General features: G+C 47.7%; 1 long non-coding RNA gene across 1 annotated transcript; it reads left to right on the top strand.

Moving 5' to 3' along the window:
- Positions 1 to 14,288: 14,288 nt before the first annotated feature.
- Positions 14,289 to 16,939, top strand: LOC120394992. The gene is made up of 3 exons (XR_005592454.1): positions 14,289 to 14,415; positions 16,076 to 16,192; positions 16,899 to 16,939. It is a non-coding gene; the product is annotated as an uncharacterized LOC120394992 (long non-coding RNA).
- Positions 16,940 to 17,165: the final 226 nt, after the last annotated feature.

Raw genomic sequence — 17,165 nt, 5'->3', positions numbered from 1 at the left:
TACTTAGCAGGGAGAAAAAGACTTTTAATGAAAATTAGGCCTGGTCTACACTAGGACTTCAATTCGAATTTAGCAGCGTTAATTCGAACTAACCGCTCAACCGTCCACCCCAGGAAGCCATTTAATTCGAACTAGAGGGCTCTTTAGTTCGAATTTGGTACTCCACCCCGGCAGGTGGAGTAACGCTAAATTCGACATGGATAGCTCGAATTAGGCTTGGTGTGGATGCTAATCGAACTTAGTAGCTCCGGGAGCTATCCCACACTGCACCACTCTGTTGACGCTCTGGACAGCAGTCCGAGCTTGGATTCTCTGGCCAGCCACACAGGAAATGACCCGCGAAAATTTGAATTCATTTTCCTGTCTGGGCACTTTGAATCTGACGTCCTGGTTGCACATCGGGGCGAGCTCCGCAGCACCTGCAACGATGCAGAGCTCTCCAGCAGAGGAGTCCGGGCAATCCCAGAATAGAAAGAGGTCCCCAGCATGGACTGACAGGGAAGTCATGGATCTGATCGCTGTGTGGGGCGAGGAGTCTGTGCTCTCGGAGCTGCGCTCCAACAAGCGGAACGCGAAGACCTTCGAGAAGGTCTCTAAAGCCATGAAAGACAAAGGATACAGCCGGGATGCGATGCAGTGCCGCATGAAAGTCAAGGACCTAAGACAAGGGTATCAAAAAGTCAGAGCGGCAAACGGACGCTCCGGAGCACAGCCCCAGACATGCCGCTTCTACGAGGCACTGCATGCCATTCTAGGTGGGTCTGCCACAACTGCCCCACCAGTGACGGTGGACTCCGAGGACGGAATAGTGTACCGGGACAGTTCCTCCTCAATGTTCGCCGATGGGGAAGATGAGGAAGGGTCTTTTGAGGACGGCGCAGGTGACAGCGAACACACTCCCGCTTTCCCTGACAGCCAGGATCTCTTCATCACCCTCACAGAGATCCCCTACCAACCCTCCCCTGCCGTTAACCCGGACTCGGAATCAGGGGAAGGATCAGGCGGTAAGTGCTACACACGTATAAACATTTATTTTTTATAACATTGTTATAGAAAAAATAGAAACAGTATTTACAAAATTCTAAATATTAAACTATATGAAAAGAAGGTCCACACAAATGGGGATAGAATAATAATCCTCTCTCGACAATTCCACGAAGGTGTCATTCAGTTCCTCGCAAAGCCTCCGCATGAGGTTCGTCGGAAGAGGTGCCTTGTTGGGCGCTCCGTGGAAGCAGACTCTTCCACGCCAGGACATCCGAATATACAGAGGAATCATCGCCTCTACTAGCATTGCTGCATATGGTCCTGGTCTGTGCAGTGCGTCCCGTAACATCCTGTCTTTCTGGGCACGAGTGACCCGCCTCAGGGTGATCTCGTTCTGCAAATACTGCATCTAAGTAGGGCAATTAGTGTAGTGTTACTATTGTTAATGGTTTAAAATTAGGTTGCATAACAATGACCCTCGCCTAACAGCCACGTGCTAGAGGCCACAGAGAACAAGCATCCATTTATCGTTCCCGTGCACTGGCGGGAGGGGCTGCAAAGGCTCATCCTTTCTGCTTTGCACATTGCCTTTAGCAGGAGAGCACAGCTATCCACTAACTGATAAGCAGTATGTACTGTAAGGCTTACCAGGACTTTGTGCAAGAGGATGCAGCTGTCTTTCCTCGCTTGTGCGCTCTCAGTGCAATGGCGCCGCCAATGAGCGTATTCTGAAATCTCGGACTAGTTCTGAGATCTCCTGAGACTTGGTGCCCTGTATGGTCTTGTTAACTGGAACTGACTAGACTGTGTTCACTGTTGGCAAACATGTATGTGTTCAAGGAAATCACCTACTTTTTCGCATCACACAGCTTCGGCTCTTTCCCGGACTGCCCCGGCATCCCCTGCAGAGGCTGGCTCAGATTAGGCGAAAGAAAAAGACTAGGGACGACATGTTCCAGGAACTGATGGCCTGCTCCAGAGCGGAGGCGGCAGAGCAGAGACAGTAGAGGGAGACCCTGTGTCAGCAGCATCGCACACACATCAAACGGGAGGATAGGTGGCGGCAGGAAGACCAGCAGGCGACTCAAACGCTGCTTGGTCTAATGAGGGAGCAAACGGACACGCTCCGGCGCCTTGTAGATGTTCTGCAGGACCGCAGGCAGGAGGAGAGAGCCCCCCTGCACTGCATCTGCAACCGCCCTCCAACGCCAAGAAGTCCTGTCCCCCCCTCACCCAAAGTTACAAGAAGGAGGGGCGGTAGGGGCCGTGAGAACTGTCACTGCACCGCAGCAGAGCGCTAATGTTCAAGACACCTCTCGCGCTGTAAATTTGTACAAGTTCTTTCCTTACAGCATCACCCAGTCCCAACTCCAAGTTTCAACCCCCCACTGTGTACTACATTATTAAAAGCGGTTTGCTGTTACTCACTGTTTCCGTCACGTTTCTCGTGTCAGAAGACTTTCTGTGTGTGGGGGGGGGGGGAATTGTAATTGCAGTGCATAGCCCACAGTACCATGGTACAGACTTGGGTGCAGGGTCAACTGCAGGGCACACACAGACTGCAGTCACTAGGCACCAGGGTCAGTCTGTGTGGTGTATGCTGCCCCGGGTCTTTCGTTGATGTGTATGCTTGTCGAGGGTCCTGGTGCCTGCCATCCCCGAATGTAAAGGCAGGCTTCCCTTAACATGCACTTCGACCGTAGCCACGATCCTCCCCGCTGCCCTGAGCCCCAAAAAGAGCCCTCATCCAGGGACAGATACTCACCCTTCCCCCACACCCCTCACCCCTTCCAACGCCCAAACCCACAGCCCACAGCCGTCATGCAAACCCCTATCCAAAGACGGCACCCCTCGCCCCTTCCTGCAAACCCACCCATTCCTGCAAACCCCTACATGCACAACCACCGTAAACCGTCCCCCACCCCACAGACGTATGTAGGAGCAGGAGGCTGTCCGTCCTGTATTGGACAAGCGGTCTGTACATCAGTGCACACCGTACCCAGCACAGTATGCTTCCATGTTTCAACCAAGAAACAGAAATGCAAAGTCAACGAAAGATTTATTATTAATTACTGTAACATTTCATTAGTTTTAAAACGTGCTTTGGAAGTGGGGGAAACTTGGAGAACCGGGTTTGTGAGCTCAGATCTAACTCGACACATACAGACACAGGCCCATGATCAGGCTCTCTTAAAATCAAGTGGACAGTCACAGGTTACCCTGCTCTGCGAGGAAACTAGCTTTCAAAGCCTCCCGGATGCACATCGCTTCCCGCTGGGATATTCTCTCGGCACGGGTGTCTGGCTGATCGTAAACAGCAGCCAGGCGATTTGCCTCAACCTCCCAAGCGGCCAAAAAGGTCTCGCCCTTGCTCTCACAGAGATTGTGGAGCACACAGCAAGCAGCAATAACTACGGGGATATTCTTTTCGCTGATGTCCGAGCGAGTCAGTAAGCTCCGCCATCTCCCCTTGAGACGTCCGAAAGCACACTCCACCACCATTCTGCACTTGCTCAGCCGGTAGTTGAAGAGTTCCTTCTCACTGTCCAAGGCGCCTGTATAGGGCTTCATGAGCCAGGGCATTAGCGGGTAGGCTGGGTCCCCGAGGATCACTGTAGGCATCTGCACATCCCCAACCGTTATTTTGTGGTCCGGGAAGAAAGTACCTGCCTGGAGGCGTCTAAACAGACCAGAGTTCCTGAACACACGCGCGTCATGAACCTTGCCCGCCCACCCGACGAAGATGTTGGTAAAACGTCCCCTATGGTCCACCAGAGCTTGCAGCACCATTGAAAAGTAGCCCTTTCGGTTAATGTACTCGCTGGCCTGGTGGGCTGGTGCCAGGATAGGGATGTGAGTCCCATCTATAGCCCCACCGCAGTTTGGGAATCCCATCGCGGCGAAGCCATCTATGATGACCTGGACATTTCCGAGAGTCACTACCTTTGAGAGCAGTTGCTCAACGATTGCGTGGGCTACTTGAATGACAGCAACCCCCACGGTAGATTTGCCCACGCCAAAGTGGTTCGCTACTGACCGGTAGCTGTCTGGCGTGGCAAGTTTCCAGAGGGCTATGGCCACTCGCTTATGCACACTCAGGGCTGCTCGCATGCGTGTGTCCTGGCGCTTCAGGGCAGAGGACAGCAAGTCACACAGTTCAAGGAAAGTGCCCTTACGCATCCTGAAGTTTTGCAGCCACTCTGTGTCATCCCAGACCTGCAGCACTATGCGGTCCCACCAGTCTGTGCTTGTTTCCCGGGCCCAGAATCGCCGTTCCACACCATGATCGTGACCCATTGCCACCATGATCTCCACTGCGCGGCGTACCCTGCTTTCTGAGAGGTCTGTGCCACTCTCCTCACCGCGCTGCCGGAGCCTCCTCGCCCGGTTTCTCAGCAGCTGACTGTGGAAGAGGTGGACGATAAGGTGCGAGGAGTTGACAACGGCCATAAGTGCAGCGATGATCGCAGCGGGCTCCATGCTCGCAGTGCTGTGGCGTCCGCGCTGTAACCGACCAGACAAGGGCGCGAACAGATTTCCCGCCGGCGCTTTCAGGGAGGGAGGGCGTGATTGACGGTTCAATGACGACAGTAACCCAAAACCACCCTCGACATTTTTTCACCCAGCAGGCATTGCGAGCTCTACCCAGCATTCCAATGGGCAGCGGGGACTGCGGGAACTGTGGGATAGCTTCCCACAGTGCACCGCTTCGAAAGTCGACGCCGGCCCCGTTAATGTGGACTCAGAAGTTCGAATTAGTGTATTTAGTGTGGATACACAAATTCGACTTCATAAGGTTGAATCCACAAATTCGACTTAAGTAGATTCGAAATAGTCTTGTAGTGTAGACAAGGCCTTAGAATCTTTTAGTTAAACCCAAATAACAAAACATGCAACCAAGAGAGTAGGAGACAACTGGGGGATGATAAATCTGAAACTGCTCTGCCTGAAATGAAGCCTGCTGGTAAGTTAATCCAATTTTCTGATCTGACTGTGCCCCCGAATAACTCAGAAACCTCCTGCCACACAGAGTACAAAGAGAGCCCGAATGCATGTTCTCTGGAGGTTAACACTAACGGAACTTGTTTGTAACAGGAAACCCCCCTTTCCTCCTCTGAAAATGTTGTTTCTCATGTCAGCTGAAGATGGAAGCTAGCTTAGAAAAACATCCTGATGCAGTAGGGCTTGAATACTGCATGCAGATGTGGTCGCCCTATCTCAAAAAAATGATATATTGGAATTGCAAAAGGTTCAGAGAAGGGCAATAAAAATTATTAGGAATATGGAACGGCTTCCATATGAGGAGAGATTAATAAGACTGGGCGTTTTCAGCTTGGAATAGAAATGGCTAAGGGGAGATATGATTGAGGTCTATAAAATCATGAATGATGTAGAAAAAGTAGATAAGGAAGTGTTGTTTACTACATCTGATAACGCAAGAACTAGGGGTCACCTAATGAAATTAATAGGCAGCAGGTTTAAAATAAATAAAAGGAAATAATTCTTCACACAATGCACAGTCACCCGTGGAACTTGTGCCAGAGGATGTTGTGAAGGCCAAGACCATAACAGGGTTCAAAAAAGAACTAGATAAATGAATGGAGGACAAGTCCATCAATGGCTATTAGCCAGGATGGGCAGGGATGGTGTCCCCGGCCTCTGTTTGCCAGAAGCTGGGAATGAGCGACAGGGGATGGATCACTTGATGATTCCCTGTTCTGTTCATTCCCTCTGGGGCACCTGGCACTGGCTGCTGTCGGCAGACAGGATACTGGGCTATATGGACCTCTGGTCTGACCCAGTAGGGCCATTCTTATGTTCTTACGCTGGGTTCTGCCATACTAATCCACACTGGGTTATACCTTCCCCCACAAGCAGCCTCACTCATTTCAAGGGGACCAGCTGCAAATTAAGGTACTTCTCATAGTGAGTAAAAGTGGTAGAATCTCACCCTCTGGCTTGGTCTACACTACGGAGTTAGGTCGACATGGTCCCATTGATGTAAGTGCCCTACTACACTGAGATCATAACTCCCTCTCCACGAAAGGCGTAGGGCTCATGTCGGTGTAATCAGGGCAACGCAGTGTCTGTGTAGACACTGCGGGTTACTTACATCGGCAGTTGGGGGTCATTCTTGTCAATTTCACAGATAAGAAAGCCGGGGTGGGTGTGGAGCTCCAGCTAGAGCCCGGCTGCACCCTGGGCTCCTGGATCCCGGCTCCCAGCTGGGCTGTGTCTGACTAGCTCCTCACTCCCTGCTTGGAGCGGGGCTGCGCCGTAGGTCCTGACTCCCCGCTCCCAGCCTGTTTGCTGCCCAGGCTCTCCGTGAGCTGGGCTGTGCCCACCTGGCTCCCGCTTCCCACTGGGAGCCCAGATGTACCAAGGCTCTGTTACCGAAATATTGGGTTTGTTTAGCTGAGAGTTAATAACAGCCTGACAGGGATAAGGAAAGACTGCTTTATTTTGCAGAAAAAAGGAGAATTCTGTACTTAGGTACAAAGAACTTTGCTGCACACAAGTTTTACAAGCTTTTTATACACTTTCAGACAAAGACCATGCCGTGTTAACACTTCATTGGTGGTTCCCAGACCCTGTGAAACCGTTATCTGGTTAGTGCAAACTGGCTTGGAGCAAGATTTCTCTGCTTTTTGGCAGAAAAGAAAAGATAGTTAAAAAGTTCAGGTCACTGTGTTACGTGAGGCTTTTGCTTCCCCCTACTGACCACCTGCTAGTTGTTAAGGGGAGTTACTAGTAACTTTCACAGTCCCCCCTTCCGGCCTGATAAGCCCAGATTGTCAGGCCCGTTACGTAATTTACGATTAAGCTGAAGAGACGGGTATTGGGTTGTTTTACGGACAGCAGAGCTTTTGGTTACAGTATTATACAGACATTTTGCATATTGAATTATTATTTAAATAACATAGGAAGAACAGACAGAAAACAATTTATTTAACAATTGTACGGAAAAGGCTAGTGATCCAAGATCCAAGGTTTGGGAGGAGGTTTTTAAAACTAAGAGTATGATTAAGAGATATAGTGTGGAAAACAACAGCTCCATTTTGTTTATATATAAGTTATTTTGATATTTTGTTTTTTTTATTTTTGAGAGACGCCAGTTTATTTATACATTATTTACATAAGGTTAAAACAATTATTTACATAATTTTTTTTGCTTGCCTTACACAATTTTTGCTTTTACAAATTTTTTGTTATTAGGGTTACAGCTAACCTAACTTTGGCTAATAGAGACTGTTATGCATAAAAAATTTTTATAAATTTTTGTTAGTTTTTTTTGTATTTTTACATTTTTTATTTTTGTACTTTTATTTGCATTAAGCTATGGATTTTAGATTTTACATTAGATGTTTTAACCTTAGGGGTTCTGATTGAATGTAATGACAATGCATGATTAGCATGGACATAAAAGGTATTACTTTTAGTATATTTTTATAACAATAACATAATTTTAAGCTAACATAGCAATATAAGCAATAACATTTTTATAGCAATAATATAATGGGGTTGTTATACAGTTTTGGTTACAAAGCACAATATATTATACTTAGTATATAAGTGGTGGTTTTAACATACACACAGCTATTATTAATTTGAAAAACGTAGGTGTTTTGTTAGGATAGTTTTTTGTTTTTTATTAGCAAACGTTATTATGAACAGTGACAACTTCCCCTGGCTTTAGTTTATAGGTACATTGAGGCTGTAGGGGTTTTAACAACCAAAATGTTTATTGACTCCCTATTCCTATTCAAAACGTTAGGTGTTATTTTAGGGACACTGATTATAAATTATTTAGATATATTAGGTGGTTTAATTTTTTAGATGTTTTGGTAAATAATTTAGTTTTACATGCATTTTTTTTACGGACCCGGCAGGATTTGGTATGTGGGAGCTTACATCCCCCTAACCAGTTTAAATGCTTGGAAGGAGCACTGTAAATGTCCACACTTTCATTTAGAAAGTGTTTTTGACCACAGACTAGATGGTACTTTTGATGTGTTTGTAAGGGCAGTGGGCCAAGTTTTGTACAGTTCGCCGCAGCCGTCCGGAGTTCAATGTCCGAGCTAGGAGAGTCCCATCTGGAGTCGCCAGAAACTGTTACCGAAATATTGGGTCCGTCTAGCTGAGAGCCAATAACAGCCTGACAGGGATAAGGAAAGATTGCTTTATTCTGCAGAAAAAAGGAGAATTCTGTACTCAGATACAAAGAACTCTGCAGCACACAAGTTTCACAAGCTTTTTATCCACTTTCAGACAAAGACCATGCCGTGTTAACACTTCATTGGTGGTTCCCAGACCCCGTGAAACCGTTATCTGATTAGTGCAAACTGGCTTGGAGCAAGATTTCTCTGCTTTGAGGCAGAAAAGAAAAGATAGTTAAAAAGTTCAGGTCACTGTGTTACGTGAGGCTTCTGCTTCCCCCTACTAACCGCCTGCTAGTTGTTAAGGGAGTCACTAGTAACTTTCACAGCTCCCAGCTCCCTGGTCCCCACTGGGAGCCTGGCAGCCACCCAGACTCTGGGCATGGAGCTCCCTGCTGGGAGCCTGGGTGGTTGCCGTACTCCTAGTCGGGAACGGGGAGCTAAGAGCCCAGGGGTCAGCAAGGCTCCCAGTGGAGAGTCAGTAGCCAGGAGCCCAAGGGCAGCTGAGCTGAGCGCCCAGACCTTCAGCACCCCACAAAAACATTTCATTTTGGTCAAAAAGCCACTTTTCACTGGAAAAATGTTGCAGTAACAAAAATTTAACCAGCTCTTGCAGAGATGCTAACAAATGAGTTCATTGAGAGAAGTGTTGATAGAGAGAAGACATTGACTGAAATAGAATATCAAACGGATACACACAAATATTTACGCCAGCGTTCTGATTCTGAGTTTCATTCATTCCGAGAACAGAAGGACACCATGTGACCTATTTATCCACTCAAACCTGAGCGACTGAGTTTGAACTTTAACGATGGAACATTCACAACCATCTGCAAGTGAACAATCTGCAGACAAAGAAATTATTCAGCAAATAATTTTGAATAAAGAGAATCGTTATTACTGGATCAGGGCCCCATCCAGTTCAGGAAAACATGCACGACCAGGACAGCACGTAAGTGTAACCCTTCTGCCCCTCTGAGTTGGCAGCAGCAAGGGCCGGGTTCAGTATCCAGGGGTTCCGTTTCAATAACACAATGCAAAACCGGCTCGAGCCCTCACCCAGTGACCTGGGACAATTACATACCACCCCCCGCCAGGCGCCTCTAGGAGGCAATACTTCTCCTCTCACAAGCACAGAGTTCAAAAGTTTATCTGCAGAGTTTTACCCCCGCAGCCTGAACGGAAACAGAGGGGCACAGGGGGTGTTAAGGGGCACCTTACGTGGGCCGAGGCTGACTGCCCCGCCTCTCCGTGGAGTTCTGCTGCAGCCTTCACCACAACCAGCTCCGCTCCCCCAGCTGACCCGTGAGCCGCTCCAGCCATCCCCGCAAACCGCTCCGCTCCACTCGCTTGTTGTTCCGTGGGCCGCTCCAACCATCCCACAATCTGCTCAGCTCCGCTCCGCTCACTGTTCTGTGGGCCACTCCAACCGTCCTGTGAACCCCTCCGCTCGGCTCACTGTTCTATGGGCTGCTCCAACTGTCCTGCAAACTGCTCCGCTCTTCCAGCTGCTTAGCGATAGATCTTCAGGCTCTCCCACTTGTTAACACAGCACTCAGCTCAGTAAGTTTAGCTCTTTTAGCAACTTCAGTTTGTAGTAAGGGAGCCCCAGGGCTGGTGCACTATTGACCCAAAACAAATTCAGCTCAGCAGCTTCTAGCTAGATTCCTAATGAAATCAAAATTAGCTCTGATAGCCTATAGTGGAGAAGAGAGACAGTGCAATTGGTGTGCCAAACCCTCAAAAGGGGGCCCATATCACCAGCTACACATACCAGCCCCCAACCTCTCTCAATTCACTGGGTTTTGGAACCCATGTCCCTTGTCTAGCAAGTGCTACTTAGTTGATGGTGAAACCCTCTGTCATAAAACAGTCTCATAGTCCTTCATTCACATAATCAGGGTAACACTTTATTCCTCCTGCCCCAATAACAGAGAAATTGGGGATCCCACAGCTGTCAAAGTGACCATTTTGGGCTGCCGTGGACTCATGCTAGGCGGGGTGGGTGTGCCTATGCAAACAAGATCAGCCCCTGAAATTCTTTTTCACACTCGCCATAATTCACCACCAGATGTCGGGGTAGAGCTCATCCTGACTCTCCTTACATGAGCATGAGCTTAACATTAAGATTGCATGCTTAAGTGCTGTCCTGAACGGGGATTCATTTAAACTTGTGCTTAAGTGCTTTCCTAAATCAGGGCCTTTATTGGGTACATGTGATGCAGGCAGCCCAGGTGTCAGCTCAAGCCAAGGTTCCCATGTCTCAGTGGAAAACTGACAAATCCATGGCAGGGAGCAGTGTGCCTCACCTGAGAGGTAGGAGTGTTACAATAACGATTAGGTATGTACGAATGTGTTTAGTGTTTAGACTTTACTGAATTCTTGTGAGTTGCTGCCTGCGTTAATCTGACATAACATCTGTATCCTGTGTTGCTATCTGAGCGGTTATATTGTGAACCTCTGTGTCTGTGTAAACCACCAGACAGGAGAGGGACATAAATGGGTGGGAAGTGTGGGTCTCCAACGGAAGGTTTTACATCATTCCTCACAGGAAAGGTCCAGCGACACCAGACTATTGTCAGATGTGAAAGAGGACCAAGACATTGGTTGTTCTGCCCCTTCCCCCCGAACACGAGGCGTGCGAGTAGATTCTTTCCATCAGCTGAGATTGCAGCTGAGAGCACGAGGGAAGAGGTGGATAAAAACCCCCTAACAAGAAGGAAATGTATCTCCACACTGTGTGGGCTCTGGGGGACAAGGTTTCTAGGCATAAGCAGGAGATTCCCCAATGCTTAGCATGGGTTAGCCCTAAAGGTCATCTAGCGCTTGCTTATCATAGCAGCTTCTATTATTTTTTGAAACTTCAGATTTTAACTTATTTCTGTTTATATGTGTTTACTTGCTTTATCCTTGTAAATATCTCTCGTTTCCTTTCCCTAGTTAATACATCTGGATTTAGTGTATTACAGGATTGGCTACAAGCGCGGTCTTTGGTGTGAGATCTAAGGTGACCCTCCTGATCCTGGGGTAAGTGACTGGTCCTTTGGCACTGGCCGCACCCTGAATATTGCTGTGATTCTTTGGGACCATCTATCACGGAGGCAGCTCACCTGGGTGGCGTGACGGATCGGAGCACCCAAGGGACTTGCTGTGACTACATGTTGAGGCTGTTATGGTGCCTGAGGAGTTTGCACTTGATAATTGGTAGGTGAAATCTACGTATAGAACTCACAGCCCATTTGGGGTTTGTGCCCAGCTCTCTAATAGCCCGTCCTGAGACGGGTGCCATGCTCCTGGGCCAGCGCAGGAAGCTTTGCAGAACGACCCCAGGCCTGGCCCAAACAGCAACAAGATTTAACATATCACATTCCTTTAAAATTGATTCAATTATTGGTTGGTTATTCAATGTTGATTTATTTACTTAATTTAATTATGTATTTAATTCATTATCACAATGTATAATTGACTAGCAGAGACCCCAAGTCAGGGATCCGTTGCCCCTGACACACCAAGTGAGCATGACAGGTGGCGGAACGGACGGGGAATGGAAGGGCCAGGGCAGTGAAGACAGGATTAATGGCTACAGAGGTAGCTATTGCACCACTCGATCCTTTTTGATGGTGCCATGTCACCTGAAAGAGTAGCAGGAAATAGAGAGAGAGAATAAACCCCACTCTTGTGACTGCAGCACAGAGCACTTGAGAAAGCCACGAGCTGTTTGCAAACACCCCGTACATAGAACAGGAAGTGAGATTTATCAGATAAATTGTCTGGTGTGAAATACACTTTTGCCAAGAGTCACATCATATTTGCTCCTGTTACTGACACAAATGTGGTGTTTGCTGCTGGGCCCAATGAAGCTGGGGGAGAGTTCGCCGGATTCTCTACTGACTACAGGTGGTCAACATCTTTTGATCAACACTTTTTTTTCCCAGTGAAAACAGGCTTTTCAGTCAACACGGAGTTCCGCAGGGATAGTTTGATTTTTTGACCAAATCAATTTGGGTTTTCGTTGAAAACAATCTGAAAACAAAACCAAACCACAAATATTCAGTTGCCATCAACTAAAAATATTGCAGTTTTTAGGGGTTTTGTCACAAAAAAATGAGGAAAAATGTAGACAAAGACATTTGTCTTCAGGAACATTTTTAATAGGAACGAAAAAAACATTTTACTTCACTACTGACTAATGCAGTGTTAGCAGAATTGCCAGCTAAATTCTGATTGCAGAACTGGTATTGCTGGTCATGGATTTCCAGATTCCCAAGCGCAGTTTGTGCACTGCCAGTTAGAAAAGGAATCAGCTTTTAATTTGCAAAAGAGACCAGCTCGTATTGTGAGTGTGTTGCACGAGTGTCTAGAGGTCACCAGTCAAGACTCAGAGCCCTATTGTGCGGGGTGCTGTATGAAGAGAACAATGGTCCTTTCCCAAACTAGCTGACAATGTAAGTGTAGGACAGGAAGCAACAAACACACGGATAAAACTAATACCACAAAGTCACAGGGAGACAGTTCTGAGCAATGGCATAAGCACCAGCAGCAGGACACCAACTGCCCAACCACTGTAAAGTTCTGGAACACGTACGAGAGAGAACGAAGATGAAACCCCAGTGAGCACCATCCCATTTGTACAGTCAGCTGCTTTTACTGCACAGCCCGACTGCAGGCTCTCTCAGTAGCTGAGATACCGTCAAGATTTTAAGGAGCACATGGAGGAATACCCTGTGTCCGGGAAGGGTTATGGAGGTGCCCAGTGGAAATGGAAAATGTAGCTAGATAGATTCAGATGAGAAATACAGCACCAAGGTTTAAACAAGGGCAACTGCCCATTAGAACATCTTACCTAGAGAGGTGGTGGATTCTCCAGCACTTGGAGCCTTAAATCCAGAGTGGATGGCTCCTTCTAACAGATCTGCTGTAGCTGAACCAGACGTCCTGGGCTGGCTGGAGGAATCGCGTGGGGAAGATCTCTGGCCTGCGCTGTGCACGAAGTCAGACTGGACCATCAGAACAGTCCTTTCTGCCCTTAAAAATCTCTGAAACCTGGGCAGAAAACAACAGGTCGAGGTTCTTTTGTGGAAAATGAAATTAATCCATTTGGGGAATAATAATCCAAGCCACAGTCCATGGGCTGCAGGAACCCGCTAGGCAGTGAATCCAAAGAGCCCAGGAAGGTAGTGTCAAAGTTAGACTCAGGACTCACAGTTTGTCACACCACTCTGTTTTATTAGCACAGCGCTCTGCTAATAACACCCAGAAAATGTGAGCACCATGCAAGACACAAATACAGATAAAAGGGCGAGCACTTAACAAGATAACAAAGGAAGCAGACTCTGATAAGTTTACCTGGGCTAGACATGCATATCTTATTTCCTTACTAACTATTACCTATCGTCTGTTAATGTTTCGCCATTAGCACCCTTGTTTATGCCTAATGTTTCTTTTCCTGGCACCTGTATTTCAGCATTTCTTATTTCTGCTTAAGGGTACATACAACATTTCTTTAATCCATTCTTATTTTTACAATATAATTCATTCTACTTTCACAGTAACAAGTTAGACATGAGTTAGCAATGTGCCAGGGTGCCAAGAAAAAAAAAGGCCAGTGGAAATTTGGGCTGCAAACACAAAGGGGTCCCGTTGTAGAGCAGAGAGACACAGACAACAACCCTACTCCCTGCCAATGTTCCCAGCCAACCTACAGGGCAAAGAGACTCTAACGGCCAGTGGAGAGTGTTGACTTTCCATGGGAACTGCCAACAAGGTGACAAATAATATTAATTGCGGTGATGGTTCCATTGTGATGTGAACACCTGTCCCTTAGAAATGGGACCGAAAGCAACTCAATACACGTAGGACACCACAGAGCTCTCAGATGGGAACAATGTTTGGTCATTGTTGACATGGGACAGATCAGTGCCCTAGCAGGGAAATGTCCCGTTTTGATAAGATTATTAATAATAAAGTGAATATGGGCCCATGGTATTTGCCTAGCAGGCAGCATGGCTTCTCTCCCTTCTATTTAATTCAAAGGCTACACGCAAGCCCAGCCTTAAAGTCTGTGGTCTGAGGCTTTTCACCCTCCCAATTACAGAGCTTGCTGTCCATTTCCATTTCTGGGCATATTCAAATGTGTTAACCAGCCTTTGTGAAACCGCTGCTTAAAGGAAACCATTTATCAAGCGTTCAGCTCACAGGGAAGGACAGAGAATGGCAGACAAAAAAATTTATATGAATGTGAATATTGGAAAAGCACCTCTCCAGCCTCCAGGTAAGGACAACACATGCTGAATCCATTATGCCAATTTGCCTTGTTTTCTTGGACTCCCAATTCTTGGCACTGGCTGGCCTGGGAAAACAGACCCACAGCTCAGCCCGGCTCTTGGAAAACTTAAGCCCAGGAGGGAGCAGCAGCACGTGCAGTGGGCAGGAGGGGTTTGGTCTGGTCTTCATCTTTCGTTCCTCCTGGGAGGAGTGTGCAAGCTGTGCTCCCATCTCACAGTGAAACCCGAACCCCACCAGCTTATCCAAACAAACCAAACGTGTGCGGGAACTTTTCAAGAGCTGAGTCAGTTTAGGGGGAGACGTGGGGTCAGTTCTCAGTTCATCTGAAGTGATTCTGTTCAATATCTTCATCAGTGATTTAGATAATGGCATAGAGAGGACACTTATGAAGTTTGCGGACGATACCAAGCTGGAAGGGGTTGCAAGTGCTTGGGAGGATAGGATTAAAATTCAAAATGATCTGGACAAACTGGAGAAATGGTCTGAAGTAAATAGGATGAAATTCAATAAGGATGAATGCAAAGTCCTCCAAATGGGCAATGACTGCCTAGGAAGGAGTCCTGCGGAAAGGTATCTGGGGTCATAGTGGATCACAAGCTAAAGATGAGTCAACAGTGTAACATTTTGGGATGTATTAGCAGGAGTGTTGTAAGTAAGACACAAGTAGTAATTCTTCCGCTCTACTCCACTCTGATACGGCCTCAACTGGAGTATTGTGTCCAGTTCTGGGGGCCACATTTCAGGAAAGATGTGGACAAATTGGAGAAAGTCCAGAGAAGAGCAACAAAAATGATGAAAGGTCTAGAAAACATGAGCTATGAGGGAAGATTGAAAAAATTGGGTTTGTTTAGTCTGGAGAAGAGAAGACTGAGAGGGGACATGATAACAGTTTTCAAGTACATAAAAGGTTGTTACAAGGAGGAGGGAGAAAAATTCTTCTTCTTAACCTCTGAGGACAGGACAAGAAGCAATGGGCTTAAATTGCAGCAAGGGAGGTTTAGATTGGACATTAGGAAAACATTCCTAACTGTCAGGGTGGTTAAGCACTGGAATAAATTGCTTGGGGAGGTTGTTGAATCTCCATCTTTTGGGATTTTTAAGAGCCGGTTGGACAAACCCCTGTCAGGGAGGGTCTAGATAATCCTTAGTGCTGCCATGAGTGCAGGGCACTGGAATAGGTGACCTCTCAAGGTCCCTTCCAGTTCTGCGATTCTCTGATTCTGCCTCCCAGATTCACAGGAATTGCCTTACCAGGCAGGTCCATGGTCCTTCCAGCCCAGTGAGCTGCCCCTGATAGTGGCCAGTTCCAGATGCTTCAGAGAAAAGTGAAAGAAACCCCATAATGGGGCCGTTATGGGAAAAAGCTGCCCTGAGGGGACATTTCTGCCTAAGCCCACACAGGTAATGGTTGGGTGATGCCCCCGGAGGGTTTTTAATCCCTTATATTTAGCTGTAGATATCCATCCAACTGCAAACCTTCTTCCAATTGTACGGAGCTCCTGGCCTCAATAATAGCTACGTAAGCGCAATGTGGTTTTGGCTTTCTATCGACTGGGATGTCTCCTCACTGGTGAGGGTGAGCCTGACAGTGCAGAGCTTAGATGGGCTTCAGCTCCCAAGGAAATATTCCTCTTTTTCCCCACAAGCAAAACATCCTGAGACACCAACTGCGCCATCTCGCAAGACCTCAGACATCCTCTGTGCCCTGCCCGTTGTTCTGAGCGTGGCTCTGGGCATCTCCCTCATTGCAGTGACCGTCATGTGTAAGTTCCACCCAAGTGCAATGTTCAGTTCCAGGTTCTTGTTTCTAAACACAAGCAAAATGGATGTAACGTTTCTATTAATGGAAGGGGCAGGGGGTGGGGATCCAGGCTCTCTGCAGCATCCATTCAGGTGATGGTTCCCCACCAGGTCAGACAACAACATCCACCTTGATGAGCTGGGGAGATTTGGAGGTTCTTGGAGTGTTTCTATAGATACTTAGGGCCAGATTATGTCTGGTCCTAACATGGGCTTGCAGCCAGGGAGGGGAAATCATGCAAGGGCCAGTGTTTGGGGAGCACACGGCTGCTCTCTTGAGGCGTGTCTGTGGCTGCAGTTACCCCACAGGGGATGGAGAGGGATAGCGAAATCGTGAGCCGCTGGCTCTGCCACACCTCTCTGCACGGCCCATGGACCTGGCTGGGCGAGCCAAGGAAACTGGTTGTACCCCCCAAAGGAACAGTGTCATGTGCACTCGCAGGGTGGGGGTTCCAGGGAATATTCTGGGGTTCCCCCTGCCCAATGCGGACGTGAGGCTAAATATCAGTGAGGCTCCTGAGGGGGAATTTTCCCGATTCTGGTGTTCGTGTTGCACAGATGGTAAAAATCTCTCATAGATTAGAGAGCAAATCATTCCCCACATGCCGAGAGTCTGTTCTCTTTCTCTGCTAATGAAGTGCTCTGATCCCATGACCATGTGATTCCTAGATTTCCAGGGACAGAAAAGGCTACGAGATGTAGAAGAAGCGGTTCATAAAATCAGAGCCTCTCTGCAGCCCAACACCACCTTGGACACCTCAAAGGAGCTGGACAGTAAGTGGGGGAGCAAGGTGTGCGCTTTCTGCCTTCTCTAGCACGGGGGACTTCTCCAGTCCCCATCATCGCAGTCTCTGAGCCCCTGGCACTCTCTGATGTATTTATCCTCACAACACCCTGGGAGACGGAGCCCATTGTGCAGATGGGAACTGAGGCACC

This window comes from Mauremys reevesii, unplaced genomic scaffold (assembly GCF_016161935.1).
Source record: "Mauremys reevesii isolate NIE-2019 unplaced genomic scaffold, ASM1616193v1 Contig88, whole genome shotgun sequence".
Taxonomy (NCBI): Eukaryota; Metazoa; Chordata; order Testudines; family Geoemydidae; genus Mauremys; species Mauremys reevesii.
Note: the sequence above shows the minus strand (reverse complement) of the source record. Positions and strands in the feature narration are given on the sequence as shown.